At 48.4% G+C, this 27,985-nt stretch overlaps 1 protein-coding gene, 1 long non-coding RNA gene and 1 pseudogene across 3 annotated transcripts in view; 1 reads left to right on the top strand and 2 right to left on the bottom strand.

Moving 5' to 3' along the window:
• The window catches only part of LOC132807207 (zinc finger protein 850-like), a 33,746-nt pseudogene extending 11,789 nt beyond the window's left edge, over positions 1-21,957 (bottom strand).
• LOC132807198 (gastrula zinc finger protein XlCGF26.1-like) overlaps positions 1-27,985 on the bottom strand; it is a 270,173-nt gene that overhangs the window by 48,571 nt on the left and 193,617 nt on the right. The gene's annotated exons all lie outside the window — the stretch shown is intronic.
• LOC132807210 (uncharacterized) lies at positions 717-27,984 on the top strand. The gene is made up of 3 exons (XR_009641936.1): positions 717-1,006; positions 5,695-5,800; positions 27,936-27,984. It is a non-coding gene; the product is annotated as an uncharacterized LOC132807210 (long non-coding RNA).

Consider the following 27,985-nt stretch of genomic DNA (forward strand, 5'->3'; position numbering starts at 1 on the left):
ACATTTATTGATTTTTGTGTATGTCATGAAAAGAGCTTTCATTGTATTTTGCCCTCTGTGTCTAACTGAAGCATTCCTTGGTTTCTTGCCCAAGGTTACCATGTTCCTGGCATAACAGAGGTGACTTCTAGTTCATGCTTCATTATGGCCTAGTCATTCATTAGTTTCATAATTTAGCTTTTATTCATTAAACCTCAGTTTTAGTACAGTGAGTGTGTGTGTAGGTGTGTGTATGTGAGTGAGTGAGTGTGTGTGAGAGTGTGTGTGTGTATGTGAATGCATGAAACTGCTGAAATTACATTAACCATATCAATATGTGAACTATCACTAATTTTGGATCTTCTAACGAATAAAACATTTAAACCTAGCTGTTCAGGAAAGCAAACAAGTTTAAAACTACAGCCATGCTGCAGTTAAACTCAATAGACTTACTCAGAGCAAAATACATGTTCCCTGAACGCAGTTGAAAGTTAACATAGTTGTATTAGATGTCGGAATATCTGTTTAAATGGAGCCGTGAGCTTTCCCAATGTAGACAGGGCTCCTCGAAACGTGGCAGTGTCCCCCCTGCAGCTGCAGAGCGAGACAGGAGAGTTTGTTTTTGTGAATGAGCAGTTGTAGCGCGAGGTGGCTGTTGCTTGGTGACGGTGAGGCTCCCCCGGCCCCGCCCATCCCCCCATGCAGACGTCACGCGGGGGTGAAGGCGGTTGGGAGGAGAAGTCGCTCGAGCGGGGAAGCGGCGGCCGTTAGGAAAATGGCGCCGTGCGGCCCGGGGCAGACCCCCGTCACTGGTCACCGCCGCCTTCCTGGTGCAGCTGCTGTGTCACGGCCACACCGGCCGGCTGTACAGCAGGCAGGAGCCGGTGACCATTCTGGAGGCGGATGGGGTTAAGGGCCTGTTTGGGAACTGGTCGGCCGCCTGGGTGGTGGAGTTCTACTGGTCGTGGGGCGGCCCCTGTGTCAACTATGGGGCCACCTGGAAGGTACTGGGCCCGGGAGGTGAAAGGTGAGGCAGGTTGTGGGGGGGACGGAGGGGAAGGAATGTGGGGCCTGTCCTGTCATAGTCACATTTTACACTCACTTTCCATCTGCTTTTACTGGCGCTTGTGCTGTTTACCCCTCACTGTTTTAATCCTTGTGCTGTTTACCCTTTGCTGTTACTTGTGCAATTGCTGAGGGTAGTGTGTAAATACTAGTGAAGGATACTGTGCACCAGCATGTATATGTTCCTCAGTTATTGAAGGGGCAGGACCTGTTGAGAACGGTTAGTAAAGCAGGTTGTGCACTAAGTCTTGCTAACATGGATATGTTCATTGGAAAAGTTGACTTTTTATTATTCAGAGTCGTAGAGATTTTCAGCACGGAAACAGATCCCCTCAGTCCAACCTGTCCACGCCAACCAGATATCCTACATTAATCTAGTCCCCATTGCCAGCACTATATCCCTCTACACCATTCCTATTCATATACCCATCCAGATACTTTTTAAAGGCTGTAATTATACCGGCCTCCACCACTTCCTCTGGCAGCTCATTCCATACACACACCACCCTCTGCATGGAAACATTGCCCTTCAGGTATCTTTTATATCTTTGTGGCCTCACCCTAAACCTATGTCCTCTAGTTGTGAAGGTCACCCCAACACTGAGGAAAAGACTTTAAAAAATTGCTTTTGCATTTGTCTGGCTGCTCAATCAAATATTGAGACACATGGGGGAAAAAATATCGCTCTGCCCTTTTTGATCTCTGATAGACATTTGGAAACTTAAAATCTGTTAATAACACCAGCATTGCTACAGGGCATATTGTGTACACTCCTCAGTGTCAACAAGCAGGGCACATGTTTGCCAATGTCATCAAAACATTGTGCGTGTTCCTCATTGTCGGCAGAAAAGGGGCAAAACCTACTTTTGATGGACAAATAAGGATCACTGGAGGACCGGAAGGAGACTTGTCCTCCTGCCATTCGGAGCTCCCCTATTGGTGAATGCGGAAGTTGGGCCATGAGGTTCTGAAGTTCCTGCCCCTCCCCTCTCTCAATGAAGATTGAGCTTCACTCAGACTGCAGCTTCCTTCCTCTGTCCAACATCTGTGTGTACAGCATTCTCTTCTCTAACCCCCTTTTCCATTTACGTTTCATTCTGGGGTTCAGTTGTTGACTTGGAGCAACTGAAAGGAATGGGAGTGAATCCACGAGGGGACAGACTCTGGAAAAGTTAGTCCAAGCCTTTGTCTCAATTGGCAAAATAAACAGGCAGGAGACTGGAAGAACGCAGCAAGCCAGGCAGTATCAAGAGGTGGAGAAGTTGAGGTATGTGTGTAACCCTTGTTCAGGATTGGGGGTGGGTATAGGGAGAGCTGTTGAACAAGGGTGTGCTGGGGGCAGGGTGATGAAGTGAGGATAGGTGGAGACAGGTCGAAGGTACAATAGACAATAGGTGCAGGAGTCAGCTCTTCTGCCCTTCGAGCCAGCACCACCTTTCATTATGATCAGAGCTGATCATCCTCAATCAGTATCCTGTTCCTGCATTATCCCCATAACCTGGTTGGTGAATGGGAGGAAGGAATCTAGTTAGCAGGGAAGAGTGGAAAGGGCTGGGAAGTGAGTTGGGGGATGGGATGGGAGATTATTTGAAATTGGAGAACTCAGTGTCGAGTCCTCCAGGCTGTGGACTGCTCAGACAAGATGAGGTTTTATTCCTCCAATTTGTCAGAAGGGGAGTGGGAAGGGGCATTAAAATGGATGGAGACTGGGAAATCCGCTCAGCCTCTGTGGACCCGGCTGTGATGCTCGGCAAACCATTCCCCAAGTTTACGCTTGGTCTTCATGATGTAGAGACGATCACAACTGGCAAAGCACAGTGGGTCGAGCAGTAGGACAGTCGTATTTTGGGGCACAAGCTCTTCATCAGGAATGATGCGTGGATGTTCAGAGGGGCATCAGCGTCCTTCTGTGCCAGTTGTCAGACAGGTGCAGCAGGCAATGAGCAAGGCAAATGGTGTATTAGCTGAAAATGTGTTGCTGGTTAAAGCACAGCAGGTTAGGCAGCATCTCAGGAATAGGAAATTCGACGTTTCGAGCATAAGCCCTTCATCAGGAATGAGGAGAGTTTGCCAAGCAGGCTAAGATAAAAGGTAGGGAGGAGGGACTTGGGGGAGGGGCGATGGAGATGTGATAGGTGGAAGGAGGTCAAGGTGAGGGTGATAGGCCGGAGTGGGGTGGGGGCGGAGAGGTCAGGAAGGAGATTGCAGGTTAGGAGGGCGGTGCTGAGTTGAGGGAACCGACTGAGACTAGGTGGGGGGGAGGGGAAATGAGGAAACTGGAGAAATCTGAGTTCAATCCTTGTGGCTGGAGGGTTCCCAGGCGGAAGATGAGGCTCTCCTCCTCCAGCCGTCGTGTTGTTATGTTCTGCCGGTGGAGGAGTCCAAGGACCTGCATGTCCTCGGTGGAGTGGGAGGGAGAGTTAAAGTGTTGAGCCACGGGGTGGTTGGGTTGGTTGGTCCGGGCGTTCCAGAGGTGTTCTCTGAAACGTTCCCCAAGTAAGCGGCCTGTCTCCAATATAGAGGAGGCCACATCGGGTGCAGCGGATGCAATAGATGATGTGTGTGGAGGGACAGGTGAACTTGTGGCGGATATGGAAGGATCCTTTGGGGCCTTGGAGGGAAGTGAGTGTGGAGGCGTGGGCGCAAGTTTTACATTTCCTGCGGTTGCAGGGGAAGGTGCCGGGAGTGGAGGTTGGGTTGGTGGGAGATGTGGACCTGACGAGGGAGTCACGAAGGGAGTGGTCCTTGCGGAACGCTGATAGGGGAGGGGAGGGAAATATATCCCTGGTGGTGGGGTCCGTTTGGAGGTGGCGGAAATGACGGCGGATGATACGTTGTATATGGAGGTTGGTGTGGTCGTAGGTGAGAACCAGTGGGGTTCTGTCTTGGTGGCGGTTGGAGGAGCAGGGCTCAAGGGCGGAGGAGCGGGAAGTGGAGGAGATGCGGTGGAGGGCATCGTCAATCACATCTGGGGGGAATCTGCGGTCCTTGAAGAAGGAGGCCATCTGGGCTGTGCGGTGTTGGAACTGGTTATCCTGGGAGCAGATGCGGCGGAGACGAAGGAATTGGGAATATGGGATGGAGTTTTACAGGGGGCAGGGTGGGAGGAGGTGTAGTCCAGGTAGCTGTGGGAGTCAGTCGGTTTATAGTAGATGTCTGTGTTGAGTCGGTCGCCCGAGATAGAGATGGAAAGGTCTCGGAAGGGGAGGGAGGAGTCTGAGACAGTCCAGGTGAATTTGAGGTCGGGATGGAAGGTGTTAGTAAAGTTGATGAACTGTTCAACCTCCTCGTGGGAGCACGAGGCAGCGCCGATACAGTCATCGATGTAGCGGAGGAAAAGGTGGGGGGTGGTGCCAGTGTAGTTGCGGAAGATGGACTGTTCCACATATCCTACGAAGAGGCAGGCATAGCTGGGGCCCATGCGGGTGCCCATGGCAACTCCTTTAGTTTGGAGGAAGTGGGAGGATTGAAAGGAGAAGTTATTCAGGGTGAGGACCAGTTCAATCAGTCGAAGGAGGGTGTCAGTGGAAGGGTACTGGTTGGTGCGGCGGGAAAGGAAGAAGCGGAGGGCTTTGAGTCCTTCGTGATGGGGGATGGAGGTGTACAGGGACTGGATGTCCATTGTGAAAATAAGGCGTTGGAGACCGGGGAAGCGGTGTTTTAGCAAGAGGAATTAAGTTCAGAAGTGGGGATGTCTTCCAGCAGTTCGGGGGTCATTGAATATATTCAAGGCTGAGTTCGCATGATTTTAATGTGGATGCTTGTGGGGGACGGCAAGAAAATGGTTTTAAGACCAGTATCCAGTTTTAAGACCGTTCCAGAGTCAGACAGCACAGAAACAGACCCTTCAGTACAACTAGTCAATGCTGACTATGTTCTCAAACTAAACCAGTCCCACCTGGCAGTGTTTTGGCCCATATCCCTCCAAACCTTTCCTATTCATGACGTTACTGTACCTGCATCCACCACGTCCTCTAGACACTTAGTCCTCACTCTGTGTAAAAAAAAAATTGTGCCTTTCAAGTCTTTTTAAAATCTCTTTCTCCTGTCACCATCAAAATTTGCTCCCTAATCTTGAAACCCCAACCCAAGGGGGAAGGACACCCTTCGTTCACCTCATCTCTCCCCTCATGATTTTGTAAACGTTGATAAGGTCACATCTCCACTTCCAATGCTCCAGTGAAAAAGTCCCAGCCCATCCACCTAGATGAAGGTAGGATCCTGTCCCTCAGGATTCCCTCCAACAATGTGCCCACCACTGATGTCAGGCACACTGGTCTATAGTTCCCTGGCTTGTTCTTACCACCCTTAAACAGTGGCACCACGTTAGCCAACCTCCAGTCTTCTGGCACCTCACCTGACATGCACAGTATGCTCTATGGAGATGCTGTTTCTGATGGATTTAAAGTGTCCAAATGCCACAATTTCTCCCCCACTCACTTGACATAACCGTGCAGGCTCCTCGCTATTTGATGTTCATGTTACTTAGAACCCTATTGATCATATCAATCTCAATGAGGTCACCCCTCAACCTCCTGTGCTCCAGTGAAGAGAGTTTCAGCTTCTCCTTATAACTCAAACCCTCCAGTCCTGGCAACATCCTGGTAAATCTTTACTGAACCCTCTGTAATAGTATTCTTCCTATTACAGGGCCACCAGAAGCCTTCTCAGTACTCTACAAGTGACTTCACCAACATCCTGTACACCTTCAACATGATGTCCCAACTCCTTTTATTCAATGGTGTGAACTATTAAGGTAAGTGTGCTGAATGCTTAACATCACTCTACATTTGTCGATATATCATATCAGTTGCATGACACTGTGACCTTTTGCTCTTAACTCTGTGTCTTATGATCCTGCTCCACAGCTACCCGCTGAAGGAGCAGCGCTCCGAAAGCCAGTGCTTCCAAATAAAACTGTTGGACTATAACCCGGTGTTGTGATTTTTAAACCTTGTCCCACCTCCTTTCTCATGAACACAGCCCATACCTCCCGGTGCTGCTAGTAAACTGCCGATGAAATGATGCAGTGCCTGTACTCCTGAAAAGTTTATAATTTCTAATGAAACCAGCTACTCATTCACTGCTCCATCTGATACACGACATTGGAAACTTAGTGCAGGAGGCTGCAAGAAATGAGCAGCTTTAAAACAAAAACCGCTTGGAGCTTTCAATGAGAGCCTGAGCCCAGCAGTACGTTCTGGTTACCTTTATTGTGGCCCAACATTGTTACAGCTTCGGATTCAAAGGGCAGAGAAAGAGTAGTTATTTTTTAGACAACTCAACAACAGGGGGAGGTGCAAGGGGCAGGGCAAGGCCAACAGCAGGCCCCCGCACTACGCCTGCGTTGCCTTGCACAGTTTACAAAAATCCCTTCCCCTTCAGAGACTCCCCACAGTGTGGAAGCTGGCCACTCGACCCAAAGACTACACACCGATCCTCCAAAGGGTAACCCACCACACAATTCCCCTACCCCGATTGCTCAACATTTACCCCTGACTAATGCACCTAACGTGCACATCCCTGGGCACTATGGGTATTTCAGTACTGTCAATCCACCTGAACCTGGACAACTCGTATATGCCGACCAGATATCCCAACCCAATCTAGTCCCACCTGCCAGCACGGGGCCCATATCCCCCCAGTTGCCTTTTAAATGTTGCAATTGTAGCAGCCTCCACCACTTCCTCTGGCAGCTCATTCCATACACGTACCACCCTCTAAATGAAAAGGTTGCCCCTTAGGTCTCTTTCATATCTTTCCCCTGTCACCCTAAACCTCTAGTTCTGGACTCTCCCATCCCATGGAAAAGACTTTGTCTATCTATCCTATCCATGCCCCTCATGATTTTATAAACCTCTATAAGGTCACCCCTCAGCCTCTGACGCTCCAGGGAAAATAGCCCCAGCCTGTTCTGTCTCTCCCTATAGCTCAAATCCTCCAGTCTTGGCAACATGCTTGTAAATCTTTTTAGATTAGATTAGATTACTTAGTGTGGAAACAGGCCCTTCAACCCAACAAGTCCACACCGACCCGCCGACGCGTATATCACCCAGACCCATACTCCGGGGGTTTGCAAGGACTGCCACAAACACTACGTAGGACAAACAGAAAGTTAGCCACCAGGATACACGCACACCAGCTAGCCACAAAAAGACACGACCCTCTATCCCTCGTAGCCCTACATACAGATGAAGAAAACTACCACTTTGACTGGGACAACATCTGTCCTGGGACAGGCTAAGCAAAGACATGCCAGAGAATTCCTAGAGGCCTGGCACTCCACCCACAACGCCATAAACAAACACATAGATCTAGATACCATCTATCAACCCCTCAGAAAATGAACAGGAAATGACATCACCACAAACCCCAGGAACCCGATCCAGGACAAACATATAAATCGAAAGCAGGAGACAACAGCTTCGCCTCATTTGGAGGTCGCCACTGATGATGTTCCCGAGCCAGATAATGAAACATCTGGATATCAAACCTACAGCTCAGTGAGCAAACCTACACCCTAAACCTCAACCTGAGCTACAAACCTTGCAAAATAGAATGTATTTGCAAACATCATGCTGCAAATACAAACCCACCCCCATGGATGATCTATCTCGTGTGTGCATGAGGTAGAGAAACAGTCTATTTCCACGCTGTTTATCTCTATTTGATAACCGATGCTTTATTTCTGTTGGTGTAAATGTTGTTGTAATTCATAGCTGGATCCTAATAGGTGTAAGGGTGACAGAATTCCTCAAGTAGGGCACTGGAAGATTCCTGGGAGACCCCTATTTCTGGTTTACTTCCTCATGAACAAACATTAAGCACGTGCACCTATTTATTTGTGATTTTGTTTCATTTTTCTTGTTTGATTCCCTGCTATGACTACACCTTGTATTAGGATAATTGAGAGTTTGGGAGATTGTGGCTTGGGTCTTGATTGAACATTTTATCGTTCCAGAAGTTATAAAAGGCGGGGTCAAAGCTTTAGCAGAAATCCAGCAGAGCTGAGAACAGACCGACATCTTAGTCTGTGGGAACAGGGAGATCAACAGAGAATTGAGAAATCAGGTCCTGAAACCAGACCACCCTGTGATCAGTGCTTTGATTAGAGGCATCCTTCTACATCAGTCAATGCCAGTTGTCAGACAGGTGCAGCAAGGCAAGTGGTATATTAGCAGGCTGATCTGAGATTAGAAGTGGGGATGTCTTCCTGCAGTTAGGGGGTCATTGAATTTATTCAAGGCTGAGTTCATCTGAGTTTTGAACAATAAAGTGTGGATTTTTATAGCTTACTTACAGTGTGGAAACAGGCCCTTCGGCCCAACAGGTCCACACCGACCCGCCGAAGCGCAACCCACCCATACCCCTACATTTACCCCTTACCTAACACTACGGGCAATTTAGCATGGCCAATTCACCTGACCCACACATGTTTGGACTGTGGGAGGAAACCGGAGCACCCGGAGGAAACCCACACAGACACAGGGAGAACGTGCAAACTTCACACAGTCAGTCGCCCAAGTTGGGAATTGAACCCGGGTCTCAGGCGCTGTGAGGCAGCAGTGCTAACCACCGTGCCGCCCATGTTGTGTGCATGAGAGTTTTTTTTTGTGGTTTATGTGTTGGATGCAGGTACAGTAATCACATTTAAAGTGGAAGGCAAGAAAATAGTTTTAAGACCACGACAGAACAGTTATGGTCAGACAGCACAGAAATGGACCCTTCAGTCCAACTATTCCATGCTGACTATATTCTCAAACTAAACTAGTGCCACTTGCCAGTGTTTGGCCCATATACCTCCACACCTTCCCTATTCATGTACTTATCCACATGTCTTTTAAACGTTGCATCTGAACATGCATCCACCACATCCTCTTTACATTCACTCAATACATGAAACATACTGTTTATAAACAAACTTTTCCTGATCTGTCCATTCCATGGATTCATTCTCTTTCCTTTCAGTTGCTGTAAGTCATAAATTGAAGCCCAGAATGAAAAAAATGGAAAAGGAGTTGTGAAGAGAGTACCTTACTCACAGATGGTTGACACAGTAAGGAGGGTGCAGTCTGGAGCAAACCCGAAATGTCGATTTTCCTGCTCCTCGGACGCTGCCTGACCTGCAGTACTTTGCCAGCACCACTCTAATCTTGACCCTGATCTCCAGCATCTGCAGTTCTCACTTTCTCCTGTGAGAAATCAGCAGTTTTAAACCAAAAACCTGTTGCAGTTTAAAGCTCTCATTGAGAGTCTGAGCTCAGTGGGAAGTTCAGGTAATCTTTATTGTGACCCAACTTTGTTACAGCTTCAGAATCTCCCAGCAGAAAGGTGTAGAAAATGTAGCAATTTTTTAAAAACAGCTCAAGGTCAAAGAGCAACCCCTCACTTTCTTCATTATTGGTCACCACTGAGTTGTCCCTTTGTAATTGGATCCTTGGTGTAGCCTTTATCTGGAGGAAGTATTGCCTCACTCAGCAATTTCAACCTGTATCCAAGTAAGTTGGATGAGCAGCGTAGAGTCAACCAGACTATTGTGGGTCTGGAGTCACGTGTAGGCCAGACTGGGTAAAGGATGCAGCTGGGACGACTGCTCTAATAACTGCTCAAGTCTTCCCTAAAAAAGAACTGAGTGAATCAGATGGGGGTTTTCTTTCACCCCCACCCCACTGACAATGGTTTCACCATTAGATGCTAAACTCCAGATTTCTGACCAAATTCCAATTCCACCATCTGTCGCGGTGGGAATCGAACTCGGGAGTCACTGGAACTGGGTTGATCGTCCAGTCGGTAAAGGCACTCGGCCGTCTTTCTTTCAATCCTCCTGCAATGCCACGTGATCCCGCTGGTAGGTCAGCAAGGAGACGGCCTGGGTAAAGGCCTTCCCGCACTGTGTGGATCCACTGGTGGGTCTGGAGGTAGGAGGAATCGCTGAAGCCCTTCCCGCAGTCAGGGCAGGGGTACGGCCTCTCCCCAGTGTGACTGCGCCAATGAGTCTCCAAGGCAGACGGGAAACAAGCCTTTCCCACAATCGCCACACTTCCATGGTTTCTCCACGGGGCGGGATTCCTCGGGTTTCTCCACGGCTGAAGCTTCAGCCGCACACAAACGCATGTGGAGCTTCTGTCCACCGTGAATTCCTCTTTCCAAACTGTAGAGCTGTTACACGCTCCTCACTCACTGCATTACAACGGTAGGGTCTCTCATCGAGTCCCACTGACGCTGAAAACGTACCCAAATAGGAACCAAAAAGCTTTGCTCCTTCTCACAGAATCATAGTTGAAAACTGTTGCGGTCCCGATGGATTGAATGACTGTCAGACATGAATGTCAAAGTAAGGACTGCAGATGCTGGAGAGTCAGAATCAGTAAGTGCAGAGCTGGAAAAGCACAGCAGGTCAGGCAGCATCCGAGGAGCAGGAGAGTCGACGTTTTGGGCATAAGGCCTTCATCTGTTGATTTTGAAACTTCCATCCTCAGATCCTGAAATGTGAAAAGAGATTACAAAAGTCATCACTGTCAGTGCAGAGTAGAAATTCTGAACAAGGAATTCTGCGGAATATTTTCTTTTGTTATTCCACAAAATTGAAAGCACCATCCCACTCTCTCTCCCCCTCTCTTCTCACTCTGATCTAACTAATTCCCCTGAAGATGCTGATTCAGGATCTTCCAGGGGCAGAAAGGCAAAAATGTCAAGACTGACATCTCTCTGAATTTTGGATAACTCCACCTGAAAGTTAATATCTTTCACAACATTGGGATACTGCTGAGAGGTGAGGAAGTCTGATTTTGGGAAGCCAAAAAAAAATAATGAGTTTGTGCCAATCCCTTCCCTTCAGAGAATCCCCAGAGCGGTGAAAGCAGGCCACTCAGCCCCACAAATCCACACCGACCCTCTAAAGGGTAACAGACCCACACCTATTCCCCTACCTCTATTGCTCTACATTTACCCCCTGATTAATGCACCTAACCTGCACATCTTTGGGCACGGTCAATACATCCTCACCTGGACAAGTGAAAAATCACACCACCAGTTGAGTATTCAACAGGTTTATTTGGAAGCACTCGCTTTCAGAGCGCTGATCCTTCAGGTGGTTGTGGAGAATAAGATCATAAGACACAATTTATAGAAAAACATTATAGTGTCCTGCCACCAAAATGATTAGATTAGACTTAGATTAGACTTACAGTGTGGAAACAGGCCCTTCGGCCTAACAAGTCCACACCGACCCGCCGAAGCGCAACCCACCCATACCCCTACATTTACCCCTTACCTAACACTACGGGCAATTTAGCTTGGCCAATTCACCTGACCCGCACATCTTTGTGACTGTGGGAGGAAACCGGAGCACCCGGAGGAAACCCACGCAGACACGGGGAGAACGTGCAAACTCCACACAGTCAGTCGCCTGAGTCGGGAATTGAACCCGGGTCTACAGGCGCTGTGAGGCAGCAGTGCTAACCACTGTGCCACCGTGCCGCCCATAAAACCTCGGGCTCGTCCGGGGTTTGAACCCGGGACCTCTCGCAACTCATCACAGTAAGGCACCCTAAGCGAGAATCATACGCCTAGACCAACGAGCCAGAGAGCCGGCGCGCGATATATTGAACAAACCTGGATTGTCAAGTCATTCATCTTTTAGACTGGGTTTCAGCTATCATTCACATGTAAATCCCAGACCTTCCTGCAAGGCGCCATATCAAGATAACTCGAGGTTTTATAGCAAAATGTGACATCTCAGTTCACATAATGCATTAAAGGTGTGAGGTCAGAGTCTGTCTGTGTCCCAGTCTTGAGTCAGACTGGTTCTACTTCCAAAGTGGAATTTACAAAATATTACATGGATTGACTGCTTACAGATTGTGTATTTTTTGAGCAAAATAGAATGTATCTGCAAATATCATTCTGCAAATACAAATTTAACCCCATGGACTTGTTATGTGCGTCTGTGCATGAGAGAGAGAAAAAGTCAATGTCCGTGCTGTATAGCTCTATGCCAATTTGATAACAGATGCTTTAGTCCTGTTGATGTAAATGTTGTTGTAAATCAGAGCTGCATACTAACAGTTCGATGTAAGACAGAAAGAATTCCTCAAATAGGACACCATACCAATCCTTGGGAGAGCCCTATTTCTGGAGGGGGGGGGGCGTCAAAGCTTCAACAGAAATCCAGCAGAGCTGAGAACAGACCGACATCCACATGCCTTTTAAATGTTGTAATTGTGCCAGTCTCCACCACTTCCTCTGGCAGTTCGTGTTCGTACCATACATGCACCACCCTCTGTGTGAAAAGGTTGCCTCTCAGACCCCTGTTAAATCATTCTGCTCTCACCTCAAACATACGCCTTCTAGTTTTCTTGGACTCCCCTACCCTGGGGAAAAGGTAGGGTTCCCCCCCTATCCATACCCATTACAAAGGTCTATAAGTTTACCCCTCAGCCTCTGATGCTCCATGGAAAATGTCCCTGCCCTATTCAGCCTCTCCCTATAGCTCAAATCTTTTCTGACCCCTTTCAAAGTTTCATAACATCTTTCCTACAGCAGGGATACCAGAACTGAACGCAGTATTCCAAAATTGGCTTAACCAACATCCTGGACAGCCACAACATGACTTCCCAACTCATCTACTCGATGCTCTGACCAATAAAGGCCATCCTACCAAATGCCTCATTCACTATCCTGTCGACCTGAGACTCCACTTTCAAGGAACTATGGAACCTGCACTCCAAGGTCTCTTTGTTCTGCAACACTCCCCTTAACTCTGTCAGTCCTGCCTGAATTGCTTGACCAAAATGCAACAACTCACATTTCTCAAAATTTAATTCCATCTACCACACTTTGGACCATCCGATCAATTCTAATTTATAGCAAACTCACTTTTCTCTCTCATTCTCTAGAAGCTGAAAATCTCCATCCCACACACTCTCACTCCAGTCTCAGTTTACTGAACCTAATCCCTGCTGTACCTCATCCTGAAGGGTCTGGTTCATGCTGATTAATAGGCCCACACTCGGAAGGGGGCGGGGGTGGGTCTAAATGAAACCTACATAATCCTGAACAGCCCAGACAGAGTGGATGTTGCGAAGATGTTTCCATTGGTAGGACAGACTCAGACGAGAGGCACAGCCTTAGAGTAAAGGGAAGTTCTTTTAGAAAGGAGAAACTTCTTCAGCCAGAGAGCGGTGAATCTGTGGAATCTATTTCCAGAGAAGGCTGTGGAGGCCAGGTCACTGGGGATATTTTAAACTGAGACAGATCGGTTCTTGAGTATCAAAGGGATCGAGGGTTATGGGGAGAATGGGGTTGAGAAACCTAGCAGCCACGATTGAATGGGGTGATTAGACCTGATGGACTGAATGGCCTAATTTCTGCTCCTCTGACTTTGGGCCTCTTGCTGTCCTGGACACAGAGCAAGAGAGTTGGGAGCAAGACTAGACCATTCGGTCTTTCGAGTCAGCACCAGCATTGAACAATTCATAACTGGATATGAATATACCTACAGCTGGGTGGATAGGCTGGGACTTTTTTCACTGGAACACGACGTTGAGAGGTGACTTTAAAAGGAGGTTCATAAAATCATGAGGAGGGTAGATGAGGTGAACCGCAGGTGTCCTTTCCCTAGGATGGGGGTTTCAAGATTAGGGAGCAAATGAAGAAGGTGAGTGGAGAAAGATTTTCAAAAGACTGGAACAGTGCCTTTTTTTGATTCCACACACAAACTACTCTCAATGTCCAGACACGGTGGATGTAGGTACAGTAACAAGGTTTAAAAGACATTTGGATAAGTACATGAATAGGAAAGGTTCAGAGGGATATGGGCCAAATACACACAGGTGGGACTAGTTTAGTTTGTGAACACAGCACGGTCTAGTTGGACTGAAGGGTCTGTTTCTGTGTTGTCTGACTCTGGAACTGTCTTAAAACCATTTTCTTGCCTTCCTCCATAAACATCCACTTCTTTCTTGTTCAAAAATCAGATTAACTCAGCCTTGAATTTATTCAAATGACCCCCTAACTGCAGGAAGACATCCCCATTTCTGAACTCAATTCCTCTTGCTAACACACCACTTGCCTTGCTCATTGCCTGCTGCACCTGTCTGACAACTGGCACAGAAGGACACTGATGCCCCTCTGAACATCCACGTATCATTCCTGATGAAGGGCTTGTGCCCGAAACTTCGACTGTCCTACTACTCGGATGCACCTTGAATGAATCTACCGTCCCTACCTCTGCTGGCAATGCGTTCCAGGCACCTATCACCCTCTGAGTAATGTACTTTCTGTGTGCATCTCCAAAATAATGTCCCAACTCCTGTACTCAGCATGTGAACAATGAAGGCAAGTGTGCTGAACACCTTCTTCACCCCCCTCTATCTACCAGTGATGTAACTTTCAAGAACAATGAACCTGAACACCCCCCATGTCTCTGTTCTACAACATGACCCAGAGCCCTACCATTACCTGTTCAAGTCTTGCCCTCCTTTATTTAGCAAAATGCAACCCCTCACTTATATCCATACCTCTCTCATACACACACGCTCTCTCTCAGACATACACATACACCACCCCCTCAAATCTCTCACCCTCTCGCAGACTCATACTCCATCACAATCTCACTTTATCAAGCAGGCACAAATGCAAATAGACACTCACAGCGCACAAACACACACACACACTTCCCTGAAGGGAGTTTCCCTGAAACGTCAATTTTCCTGCTCCTCAGATGCTACCCGACTTGCTGCAGCACCACATGCTCGATTCTAAACTTATTACCCTCTAGTTCTGGATTGCTACATCCAAAGGAAAATACCACGTCTATTTACCCTATCCATGCCCCTCATGATGATATAAAAGTATATAAGGTCACTCCTCAGACTCTGGCAAGCTACGGAAAACAGTCCCAACTTGAACTTCTGTCTCTCCTCACCCAGGTAACCAAGACACATACCTGAGGGCGTAAAGTCTGCTCCCTCGCTGGATTCACTCCAGTTGCTACAAGTGAGCCTGCTCCGTCATACATTAAGATCATGGCTGATCTATCCATCGTTTCATCTTCTCTTCCCTGCACTGTCACAAGGAACCCCTTAATTCCCCAACCAGGCCAAATCCCACCCAACTGTGTCTTGAATAGACTTAATGAAGCTGCCTCTATTGCTTCCTTAGCCAGAGTATTCCCTAGATTTTGATGAAGGGCTTTTGCCCGAAACATCGATTTTCCTGCTCTCCGGATGCTGCCTGACCTGCTGTGCTTTTCCAGCACCACTCTAATCTAGACTATTCCATAGATTCACAACCCTCTGGGAAAAGCAGTTCCTCCTCATCTCTGTCTGAAAGCTACTCCCTCTAACCTTGAGGCCTCGTCTCACCCACCAGAAATTACTGGACAGGCTAGGGCTTCATCCCCACAGTGCAATGACATTGGGAAGATGTTTCCATTGGTAGGAGAGACTAGGACCAGAGGACACAGCTTTAAGAATAAAGGGAAGACCTTTAGGAACAGAGATAAGCGATGTCTCCTTTTCTGCCGACAGCGAGGAGCATGGACAATGTACTGGTGACACCAGCGAGCAGGTGTGCTGTTGTTCACACCGAGGAGCAGACACAATGTGCTCTGTGGCGATGCTGGTGTTATTGACAGATGTTAAATGTTCAAATGCCAAGAGGAGAAATAAAGGGTAGAGCCACAGTTCTTTTTCACCATGTGGCTCAACATTTTATAGCTTTTGTCTGGCTGCTCAACTTTTTTTTTGATGTCTTTTCCCCAGAGTAGGGGTGAGGTTCACAACTAGACGGCATAGGTTTAGGGTGAGAGCAGAAAGATATTAAAGGTACCTAAGGGGCAACTTTTCCATGCAGAGGATGGTGCATGTATGGAAGGAGCTGCGAGAGGAAGTAGTGGAGGCTGTATAATTACAGTGTTTAAAAGGTATCTGGATGGGTATATGAATAGGAAGGGTTGAGAGGGATATGAACCAAGTGCTGACCAATGGGACTAGATTAATTTAGGATATCTGGTTGGCATGGGCAGGTTGGACCAAATGGGTGTGTTCATGTGCTGTACATCTTTATGACTGTAAATAATAAAAAAGTATATTTTTCCAAATACCAAACTATCTCCATGTTAACAAGGCTTAGTTCACCACATACTTTACTAACCATTCTCAACAGGTCCTGCCCCTTGAATGACTAAGAACATACAATGCTGGTGCATAATCTCCTTCACTACTTTTTACACACTACCCTCAACAATTGTACAAGTAACAGCATAGGGCAAACAGCACAAGGAATAAAAAAAACAGTGAGGGGTAAACAGCACAAGGAATAAAAAAAACAGTGAGGGGTAAACAGCACAAGGATTAAAAAAACAGTGAGGGGTAAACAGCACAAGGATTAAAAAAAACAGTGAGGGGTAAACAGCACAAGGATAAAAAACACAGTGAGGGGTAAACAGCACAAGTGCCAGGAAAAGCAGATGGAAAATGAGTGTAAAATGTCACTATGACAGGACAGGCCCCAATGTTTCTCCCGTTTCCCCTGTCCCCCCACACCCCCCCCCCATTCAACATGCAAATCACCCTCTTTCAAAATGTTGCCCCTCCGGTTCCTTTTGAATCTCTCTCCTTACATTAAACAAAATGGCCCCCTAGTTTTGAGTTCCCCTACGCTAAGCAAGAGCCATTTTCTATTCACCTTACCTCCACTCCTCATGATTTTATCAATCTCAATAATGTCACCCCCCAACTTCCTGTGCTGCAGTGAATAAAGTCCCAGCCTCTCCTTATAACTTCAACCCTCCAGTCCTTACAACATCCTGGTAACTCTTTATTAAACCCTCTCTAACAGTATTCTTCCTATTACAGGGCCACCAGAACTGTACTCAGTACTCTGAAAATGGCCTCACCAACATCCTGTACAACCTCAACATGATGTCCCAACCCCTATCCTCAATGGTGTGAACAATGAAGGCAATGTTGCAAAATGCCTTCTTAATCACCCTGTCTACCAATGATGCAACTTCCATTGAACTCAGTACCTGAACACCACCATCCCCCACCTCCCCCATGTCTGTCTGTTCTAGAAGTGACTCATGGCCCGACCATTATCTGCACAACCCCCTGCGTTTATTAAGCCTCTCCCTCACACCTCTCAGAGAGACGCACACTCCTCAACACTCTCTCACACTTGCAGTCTCATACTCCATCTCACACACACACTTTCCCAGCATGCACATACTCTCACATGCACATACACACACACTACTCTTTGGGGTGAAATTGTATTGGCAGAATTATATTTGCAGATACATTCAATTTTGTTCAAAAAGCACACAATCTGCAGGCAGTCAATGCATGTAATATTTTCCAAATTCCGACTTTGGAAACAGAACCAGTCTGATTCAAGATTGGAACACTGACAGACTCAAATCTCACACCTTTAATGCATTGTCTGAGCGGAGATGTCTTTTTTTATAAAACCTTATGTCATTTCAAGAACATTGTTACATATTAATGAACCAAAGCCCACACCCATTCTAAGAGATGAAGACTATTTAAGTTTGTTCAATATATTCTATCAGTTGCATGACACTGATCTTTTGACATAAGTTCTGTGTCTTATGATGCTGTTCCATGAGGCTTATGTATTGATGAAGCAAGATGGTACAAGAGATAAAATTTATAATCATCCAGCAAGTAACAATTTGACTTCAGATGGTCAACATGATTTCGTCAAGGGCAGGTCGTGTCTCACAAATCTCACTGAGTTTTTTGAGAAGGTGACTAAGCATGTAGACGAGGGTAGGGCAGTTGATGTGGTATACTTGGACTTCAGTAAAGCCTTTGATAAGGTTCCACATGGTAGACTGATGGAGAAAATGCAGAGGCATGGAATTGAGGGTGATTTAACAGTTTGGATTAGAAACTGGAAGAAGGCAGCAAGTGGTGGTTGATGGAAAATATTCAGTCTGGAGTCCAGTTACTAGTGGTGTTCCACAAGGATGTTTTGGGACCACTGCTGTTTGTCATTTTTATAACTGACTTAGATGCAGGCATAGGTGGATGGATTAGTAAATTTGCAGACAACACTAAAGTCGGTGGAGTACTGGACAGTTTGGAGGAATGTTACAGATTGCAGGGGGAATTGGATAAACTGCAGAATTGGGCTGAGAGGTGGCAAGTAGAGTTCAATGCAGCTAAATGTGAGGTGATGCACTTCGGGAAGAATAACAGGATGGCAGAGTAGTTGGGCAGTGGAAAGATCCTTGGTCGTGTGGATGTGCAGAGTCCATGTACAGAGATTCCTGAAAGTTGCCACCCAGGTGGATAGTGCTGTTAAGAAGGCATACGGTGTGTGAGGTTTCATTGGGAGAGGGATTGAGTTCCGGAAGCACAATATCATGCTGCAACTATACAAAATACTGCTGCGGCCACACTTGGAATATTGTGTACAGTTCTGGTTGCCCCATCATAGGAAGGATGTGGAAGCATTGGCAAAGGTGCAGAGGAGACTTACAAGGATGTTGCCTGGTCTGGAGGGAAGGTCTTATGAGGAAAGGCTGAGAGACTTGGGTCTTTTCTCATTGGAAAGAAGGCGGCTAAGGGGGGATTTGATGGAGACATACAAGATGATCAGAGGATTAAATAGTTTAGACAGAGAAAGACGTTTTCCCAGGATGATGATGTTAGCTTGTACGAGAGGGCATAACTACAAATTGAGGAGTGATAGATTTAAGACAGGTGTCAGAGGCAAGTTCTTTACCCAGGGAGTGGTAAGGGCATGGAATGTCCTACCTGCTAAGGTAGTCAACTCAGCCACATTAGGGAGATTTAAACAATCCTTAGATAAGCGCATGGATGATTTTGGGATAGTGTAGGGGAATGAGCTGAGAATAGTTCACAGGTCGGCGCAACATCGAGGGTCGAAGGGCCTGTTCTGCGCTGGATTGTTCTATGTTCTAAACTTAGTGCAGGAGGCTGAAAGAAATGAGTAGCTTTAAAACAAAAACCTCTTGGAGCTCAAAGCTTTCAATGAGAGTCTGAGCCCGATGGTAAGTTCAGGTAACCTTTATTGCAACCCAACTTTGTTACAACTTCAGATCCCCCCAGCAAAAAGGCAGAGAAAAAGTAGTTGCTTTTTGAACAGCTCAAGGTGAAAGTGCACACACCACACCTCCCCTGTCCCCTCCTCACTGTCTTTACTATTGGTCAGCACCAAGTTGTCCCTTTGTAATTGGATCCTTGGTACAGCCGTAACCCGGAGGAAGTATTGCCTCACTCAGCAATTTCAACCCATACCCTGTCTCCAAGTAAGTTTCTCCCCGCTCCTTTGCCAGTGGGGGGAGGGTAGTGTAGAGTCAACCAGACTGCTGTGGGTCTGGAGTCACGTGTAGGCCAGACCGGGTAAAGGATGCAGCTGGAACGACTGAGTGTATCCTTTCCCACAATGGCGGTTCCCTTCCCTAACAAGGGAGAGAGGGAATCAGATGGGGGCTTTCTCCCCTGCACCACCCCCTCCCTGAAATGGTCTCATCGTTAGATTCCAAACTCCACATTTCTGACCGTATACCAATTCTGCCATCTGTCGTGGCGGGATTCAAACCCGGGAGTCCCCGGAACCGGGTTGATATTCCAATCGATAATGGGACTCGGCCGTCACTCCTTCAATCCCCCTGTGAAGGCACGTGAACTCGCTGGTGGCTCCGCAGTTGGGAGGAGTAGGTGAAGCCCTTCCCGCACTGAGAGCAGATGAACGGCCTCTCCCCGGTGTGGATCCGCTGGTGCCTCAGCAGGGAGGAAGATGTGCTGAAGGCCTTCCCACACTCGGGGCAGCTGAAGGGCTTCTCCCCCGTGTGGACCCTCTGGTGGGTCAGCAAGTGGGAGGAATACCTGAAGCCCTTCCCACACTGAGAGCAGGTGAATGGCCTCTCCCCGGTGTGGACCCGCCGGTGGGTCAGCAGGGTGGAGGAATCACTGAAGGCCTTCCCACCTCCGGGGCAGCTGAAGGACATCTCCCTGGTGTGGACACGCTGGTGCCTCAGCAGGGTGGAGACCTGGGTAAAAGGCTTCCTGCACTCTGAGCAGCTGAACGGCCTCTCCCCCGTGTGGATCCGCTGGTGGGTCTGCAGGGTGGAGGAGGAGGTAAAGCCCTTCCCGCACTGAGAGCAGGTGAATGGCCTCTCCCCCGTGTGGACCCGCCGGTGGGTCAGCAGATGGGAGGAGCAGGTGAAGCCCTTCCCACACTGAGCACAGCTGAAGGGCCTCTCCCCCGTGTGGATCCGCTGGTGGCTCCGCAGGGTGGAGGAGCAGGTGAAGCCCTTCCCACACTGAGAGCAGGTGAACGGCCTCTCCCCAGTGTGGACCCGCTGGTGGGCCAGCAGGGCGGAGGAATTGCTGAAGGCCTTCCCACACTCGGGGCAGCTGAAGGGCTTCTCCCCCGTGTGGACATGCCGATGTCTCCGCAGGTTGGAAGAGCAGATGAAGCCCTTCCCACACTGAGAGCAGGTGAACGGCCTCTCCCCGGTGTGGACCCGCTGGTGACTCCGCAGGGTGGAGGAATCGCTGAAGGCCTTCCTACACTCAGGGCAGCTGAAGGGCCTTTCCCCCGTGTGGACACGCTGGTGCCTCAGCAGGGTGGAGGCCTGGGTAAAGGCCTTCCCGCACTCTGGGCAGCTGAAGGGGCTCTCCCCCGTGTGGACATGCTGGTGGGTAAGCAGGGCGGAGGAATTGCTGAAGGCCTTCCCGCACTCGGGGCAGCTGAAGGGGCTCTCCCCCGTGTGGATCCGCTGGTGGGTAAGCAGGGCGGAGGAATTGCTGAAGGCCTTCCCGCACTCGGGGCAGCTGAAGGGCCTCTCCCCGGTGTGGACCTGCTGGTGCCTCAGCAGGGTGGAGACCTGAGTAAAGGCCTTCCCGCACTCTGGGCAGCTGAAGGGCCTCTCACCGGTGTGGACCCGCTGGTGGGTCTGGAGGTTGAAGGAGTAGGTGAAGCTCTTCCCGCACTGAGAGCAGGTGAATGGCCTCTCCCCCGTGTGGATACGCTTGTGGGTCAGCAGGGAGGAGATGTGGGTAAAAGCCTTCCCGCACTGAGAGCAGCTGAAGGGCCTCTGCCCTGTGTGGACATGCTGGTGGCTCCGCAGGGTGGAGGAATCGCTGAAGGCCTTCCCGCACTCAGGGCAACTGAAGGGCCTTGCCCCCGTGTGGACACGCTGGTGCCTCAGCAGGGTGGAGGCCTGGGTAAAGGCCTTCCCGCACTCTGGGCAGCTGAAGGGCCTCTCCCCTGTGTGGATCCGCCGATGGGCCAACAGGGCGGAGAAAAACATGAAGGCCTTCCCACAATCGGGCAGCTGAAGGGTCTTTTCCTCGTGTGGTCCTGCTGGTGGGCCAGCAGGTGGGAGGAATGTCTAAAGGCCTTCCTGCAGTCGGTGCAGGGGAATGGCTTCTCCCCGCTGTGACTGCGCCGATGAGTCTCCAGGGTAGACGGGACACGGAAGCCTTTCCCACAGTCACCACACTTCCACGGTTTCTCCACGTGGCGGGATTCCTCCGGTTTCTCCATGGCCACAGCTTCAGCTGCTCACAAACACATGTGGAGCCCCTTTCTGCCTTGAAATCCCCTTCCCAGGCCATATAACTGTTTCAGGCTCCACACACAGTGCGCTGCAACAGTGGGGTCTCTCGTCCAGTCCCACTAATGCTGAAAACATACTCAGACAGGAACCAAAAAGCGTTGATCTCTCTCACAGAAATCACAGTCAAAAACTGTCCCGATGGATTGAGTGACTGTCAGACATTGACATCAAAGTGAGGACTGCTGACCCTGGACAGTCAGTCGAAAAATTTGGCGCTGGAAAAGCACAGCAGGTCAGGCAGCATCCGAGGAGCAGGAGAGTCAATGTTTCGGGCATAAGCCCTTCATCTGTTGATTTTGAAACTTCCGTCTTCAGATTTTCAAATACAGTAGCGCCTCGACTTACGAACTTAATCCGAAAAGTTCGCGAACTGAATCAACTTTTCCCATTGTTCGGAAAGCGTAAGAATGGTTGGACGGCTGTTCACAGCGCACACGCCAAAGACTGAACTAAATGAGATCATGAGGGGTCCGAGAGCTTTTGCGTTCGTACGTCGAGGCGCTACTCTGCTCTGTAAAAAGAGATTACAAAGGTCATCACTGTCGGTGCAGGGTAGAAATTCTGAACAAGCAATTCTATTTTCTGTGCAATATTCTTTTCTTTTGTTATTCCACAAAATTGAAAGCACCATCCCACTCTCTCTTCCCCCTCTGTCCTCACTCGGCCCTAACTAATTCTCCTGAAGGTGCTGATTCAGGATCTTACAGGGCAGAAAAACAAAAACAGCAAGACTGCCATCTCTCTGAACTTTGAATACCTCCATCTGAAAAGCTAATATCTTTCACAACACTGGGATACTGCTGAGAGTGAGCAGGTCTGATTTTGGGAAGCAAAAAGAAAGTGTCAATTCAGGGTGAAGCTGCCTCGCAGCTTCTTGAGGAAGAGCCAGACACAAAATGGTTAATGTCCCCAGGAAGGTGGGAGCAAAATGAGAAGTCAAGGCATTAACAATGACGTCTGAGTCAGAGATATATAGCACGGAAACAGACCCTTCTGTCCAACACAACTGTACTAACCAGATATCCTAAATTAATCTAGTCCCATTTGCTGGCATGTGTCATCCCCACCCCCTGTCCTGAGACCTTGAACCTCCAAGCTGACCCTCAAAGGTTTGGTTTGTCCCTCCATTCTTCCCCTCAAAGAGATCTGAGGGGCAATGTTTTCACACAGAGGGTGGTACATGTTTGGAATGACCTGCCAGAGGAAGTGGTGGAGGTTAGTACAATTGCAATATTTAAAAGGCATCTGGACTGGTATATGAATGGGAAGGGTTTCGAGGGATACGGGCCATGTGCTGACAGGTGGGACCAGATTGGGTTGGGATATCTGGGCGGCATGGATGAGTTGGACCAAAGGGTCTGTTTCCATGCTGTATATCTCTATGACTAGTTGGACTAAAGGCTCTGTTTCTGTGCTGTATGACTCTGGAACCGTTCTGTACTAGTCTTAAAACCGTGTTCTTGCCTTCCCCCACAAACATCATCTTTGTTCAAAAATCAGATAAATCAGCCTTGAATATATTGAATGACACGCTAACTGCAGGAAGACACCCCAGTTGTGAACTCAATTCCCGCCTCAGGCAATTGACTATGTGGAGTTTGCACATTCTCCCCATGTCTGCGTGGGTTTCCTCCGGGTGCTCCGGTTTCCTCCCACAGTCCAAAGATGTGCGGGTCAGGTGAATTGGCCATACTCAATTGCCCGTAGTGTTAGGTAAGGGGTAAATGTAGGGGTATGGGTGGGTTGTGCTTCGGCGGGTCGGTGTGGACTTGTTGGGCCGATGGGCCTGTTTCCACACTGTAAGTAATCTAATCTAATTCCACATCCATTTAAACAATGCACCTCCTTTCTGTTTTTCTTTGCCACAGCCAAGGCTATAACTGCATATTGTGGGACTGCATTTGCCCTGTGTTTGCCGATTGTGGTCCTCTCTGTATTGGGGAGAGCGAGCGCAAACTTGGGGAACGGTTCACTGAGCATCACAGCTGGGTCCACAGAGCCGACCAGACCTCCCAGTCACCATCCATAACAATTCCCCTTTCTGACATGACCATCTTTGGCCTCCTCCATTGTCACAACGAACCTAACTGCAAATTGGAGGGACCACACCTCATCTTCCAGGCAGCCTACAGCCCGAAGGACTCAACGTTGAGTTTTCCAATTTCAAAAAAACCTCCCTCCTTGTTCTCTGCCAGCAACCAGATCGTACCCTCTACCTGTCTTAACCTATCCCCGCTTCACTCCCACCCCCTTTATCTGCAGCTTCTCCAGCCAGCCCCAGCCCCGAGGATGGGTTACACCCGAAACGTCGACTTCTCCACTTCCTGCCTATCTATTTTGCAAATTGAGACATAGACCTGGACCAGCGTTTCCAGAGTCTGTCCCCTTCCGGATTCACACTCTTTTCTTTCAGTTGCTGCAAGTCAACAACTGAACTCCACAATGAAAAAGAAATAGAATGGGAGCAAGAGAGTGCCGTACTCTCATATCTGGGACAGAGGAAGGAATTCGCAGTCTGGATAAAGCTCTATCTTTATTCAAAGAGAGAGTATTAGGAGTCGCAGCTTGAGAAGCTCATGGTCCGACTTCCGCATTCAGGTAATGTGCTGGCTCTGATTGGCAGGAGGACCAGTCTCCTTCCAGTCTTCCAATGTTGCCTATTGGTCAATCAAAGCTGAAAATGTGTTGCTGGTCAAAGCACAGCAGGCCAGGCAGCATCTCAGGAATAGGAAATTCGACGTTTCGAGCATAAGCCCTTCATCAGGAATGAGAGAGAGTTTGCCAAGCAGGCTAAGATAAAAGTTAGGGAGGAGGGACTTGGGGGAGGGGCGATGGAGGTGGGATAGGTGGAAGGAGGTCAAGGTGAGGGTGATAGGCCGGAGTGGGGTGGGGGTGGAGAGGTCAGGAAGGAGATTGCAGGTTAGGAGGGCGGTGCTGAGTTGAGGGAACCGACTGAGACAAGGTGGGGGGAGGGGAAATGAGGAAACTGGAGAAATCTGAATTCATACCTTGTAGTTGGAGGGTTCCCAGGCGGAAGATGAGGCGCTCCTCCTCCAGCCGTCGTGTTGTTATGTTCTGCCGGTGGAGGAGTCCAAGGACCTGCATGTCCTCGGTGGAGTGGGAGGGAGAGTTAAAGTGTTGAGCCACGGGGTGGTTTGGTTGGTTGGTCCGGGCGGCCCAGAGGTGTTCTCTGAAGCGTTCTGCAAGTAAGCGGCCTGTCTCCCCAATATAGAGGAGGCCACATCGGGTGCAGCGGATGCAATAGATGATGTGTGTGGAGGTACAGGTGAACTTGTGGCGGAGATGGTCAATCAAAAGAAGGTTTCGCGCCTTTTTTGCGTACAGCGATGAGCATGCTCAGTGTTTTGCGGACACTGGCCAGCATGCGCACTGGGTTGCTGACACTGGCAAACATGCGCAGTATGCTCTACGGGGATGTTGGTGTTTCTGACAGATTTCAAGGTGTCCAAATGCCAACAGGGGAAAAAAGATAGAGCCACAATTTTTTTTCCCTGCGGCTCGATATTTTATTCCTTTAGCATTTTGTCTGGCTGCTCAACTTTTGCATGTCGTTTCCCCTTGTTGTTGGGGCAAGGCACCGAGACCAGAACTGGAGGGCAGAGGTGTGGAGTGAGAGGGGAAAGATTTCTGAGGGTCCTAAGGGGCAATCCTTTTGCACAGAGGGTGGTATGTATATGGAATGAACTGTCAGATGACGTGGTGGGGGCTGGTACAATTACATCATTTAAAATGCATCTGGATGGGGATATGAATAGGAAAGATTCAGAGAGATAAGGGGTGACATACTGGCATCTGGTCGGCATAGACCGAAGAGTTTGTTTCCAAGAGTTGGTGGGGTGGTGGGGGGGGGGGGGGGGGGGGGGGGTGGGGTTGGGTGGGGTGTGGGTTGTGGGGTGTGGGTTGGGGGGGGGGGGGGGGGGGTGGGGTGGGGTGGGTTGGGGGGGGGGGTGGTGGTGGTGGTGCTGGTGGTGTCAAAGCTTCAGCAGAAATCCAGCAGAGCAGAACAGACCAATATCTTACTCTGTGAGTACAGGGACATCAGAGGACAGAGAAATCAGGACCTGTTTTGAATATACTTAATGAAGATGCCTCTACTTCTTCCTTGGGCAGAGAATTCCATAGATTGACTACTCTCTGGGAAAAGCAGTTCCTCCTCATCTCTGTCCTAAATCTACTCCCATCAACTTGAGGCTTGGTTGAATCCACCAGCAGAAATGACTGGGTAGTGTAGGGTTCATCCCCACAGTGCAATGAATTCCCACTTTCCACCAAACTCCCAGATGTACTCACTCACTCGGTTGCTGTCTGACAAACGAAAGACTTCATTGTAACTTCTTTTGCTCCCAGTAAGGGCACAACATCTTGGAAAGCTGCTCTGAAAGTCCAACCACACTTCTGCATTCACCAAACACAATTCCAGCATTACAGCACAGAAACAGCCCTTCTGCCCCAACTCGTCTATGCTGGGGGGATATGTTAAGCTAGATATGCTTGCAAGCAGTTACAAGTAGCTGCATCTTGCTTCTGCAAAAATCGCAAGGCAGAATCGTGAGGGTATATTCCAAGAAATAACTAATTAAAGGAGATGGTCGACTGATCGAAGCAGATGTATTAACATGACCGTAGCAATGGTCACGCATATAGGGAGTTAGTATGAACAAGATAACCAAATAAGACCCTGTGTTGCATCAGCAAAAGTAAAAAGACCCAGCTATCAGTTGGGGGACGGGGTTGCACGCCACAGACAGATGTGGGAAACCGATCAGATTAGCAGAAGTAAGAGGGGAGTCTGGAACAAACTCAATCTTCATTCAGAGAGAGAGCAGCAACTTCCGAAACTCGTGTTCCAGCTTCTGGATTCAGACAATAGGAAGGCTCTGATTGGCAGGAGGACTAGTCACCTTCCGGTCCTCCAGCGCTCCTGATTGGCCCACCAAAAGGAAGTTGCGAGCCGCGCCTTGCGTGCAGTGAGGAGCATGCACAATGTCATCCTGACGCCGGCGAGCACGCGCAGTATGCTCTCTGGCGATGAGGTTGTCATCGACAGAATTGAAGCGTCCAAATGCCAAGAGAAGTAAAAAAGGGGAGATGCATAATTTTTTCCCCCTGTGATATTTACCTTTCCTACAAGTCCCATAACTTTATAACTCGAAATAAGGTCACCCATCAACTTGTGGTCGTTGATAGGGCGACCAGAAATGTATTCAGTACTCTACACGTGGTCTCACCAATATGCTGTACAACCTCAACGTGATGTCCCACCTCCGACAGTGAACGGCGTGAACAATGAAGGAAAGTGTGCTAAACACCTCCTTCACCACCCTGTCTACCAATGATGCAACTTTCAAAGAACTATGTCCCCGATTTGGAGATGTTGGTGTTGGACTGGGGTGTACGAAGTTAAAATTCACACCACACCAGGTGATACTCCAACAGGCTCATTTGCAAGCATTCGCTTTTGGAGTGCTGCTCCTTCATCAGGTAGTTGTGTCTGAAGATCCTGCTCCACAAACACCCAATGAAGGAGCAGCGCACCGAAAGCTTGTGCTTCCAAATAAACCAGTTGAACGATAACCTGATGTTGAGAGATTTTTAGCTTTTATGTACCAGAACCCCTCCACACCGCCTCCCCCCATGAATCTGTTCTGGAACACGATGCAGGGCCCTACCATTAACTGTATAAGTCCTGTCCTTCCTTGTTTTAGCAAAATACAACCCCTTGCCTTGATCTGTCACTCTCTCAGACATCCACACCCTAACACTCACACCATATCACAGGCTTATACTCCATCTCACACACACACTTCATTAGCATATATGCACAAACTCACATGCACGCACACACAGTCACACATAAGTCAATGGGGTGAATTTACATTTGCAGAATTATATTAGCACATATATTCAATTTTGCTCAAAAAGAACACAAACTGCATGTAATATTTTATAAATTCCTACTTTGGTGAATAGAACCAATCTGATTCAAGATTGGGATACAGACTTGAACCTTACACCTTTTATGCAGGATCTGAGCTGAGATATCACTTATTTTTATAAAACCTTAAATCATCTCGAGAAGGTGAATTAAAAGTAATTCTGGGGTTTACATATTAATGAACTGAAACCTGCAACCCATGGTAAAAGATGAAAGACTAATCTGCAATCTAGATTTGTTCAATACCTCATCAGTTGCATGACACCGTCAGCTTTTTCTATAAATTCAGTGTCTTATGATTCTGCTCCACAGCTAGCTGATGAAGGAGCTGCACTCCAAAAGCCAGTGCTTCCAAATAAACC

Source organism: Hemiscyllium ocellatum (genome assembly GCF_020745735.1).
Source record: "Hemiscyllium ocellatum isolate sHemOce1 chromosome 27 unlocalized genomic scaffold, sHemOce1.pat.X.cur. SUPER_27_unloc_10, whole genome shotgun sequence".
NCBI lineage: Eukaryota > Metazoa > Chordata > Chondrichthyes > Orectolobiformes > Hemiscylliidae > Hemiscyllium > Hemiscyllium ocellatum.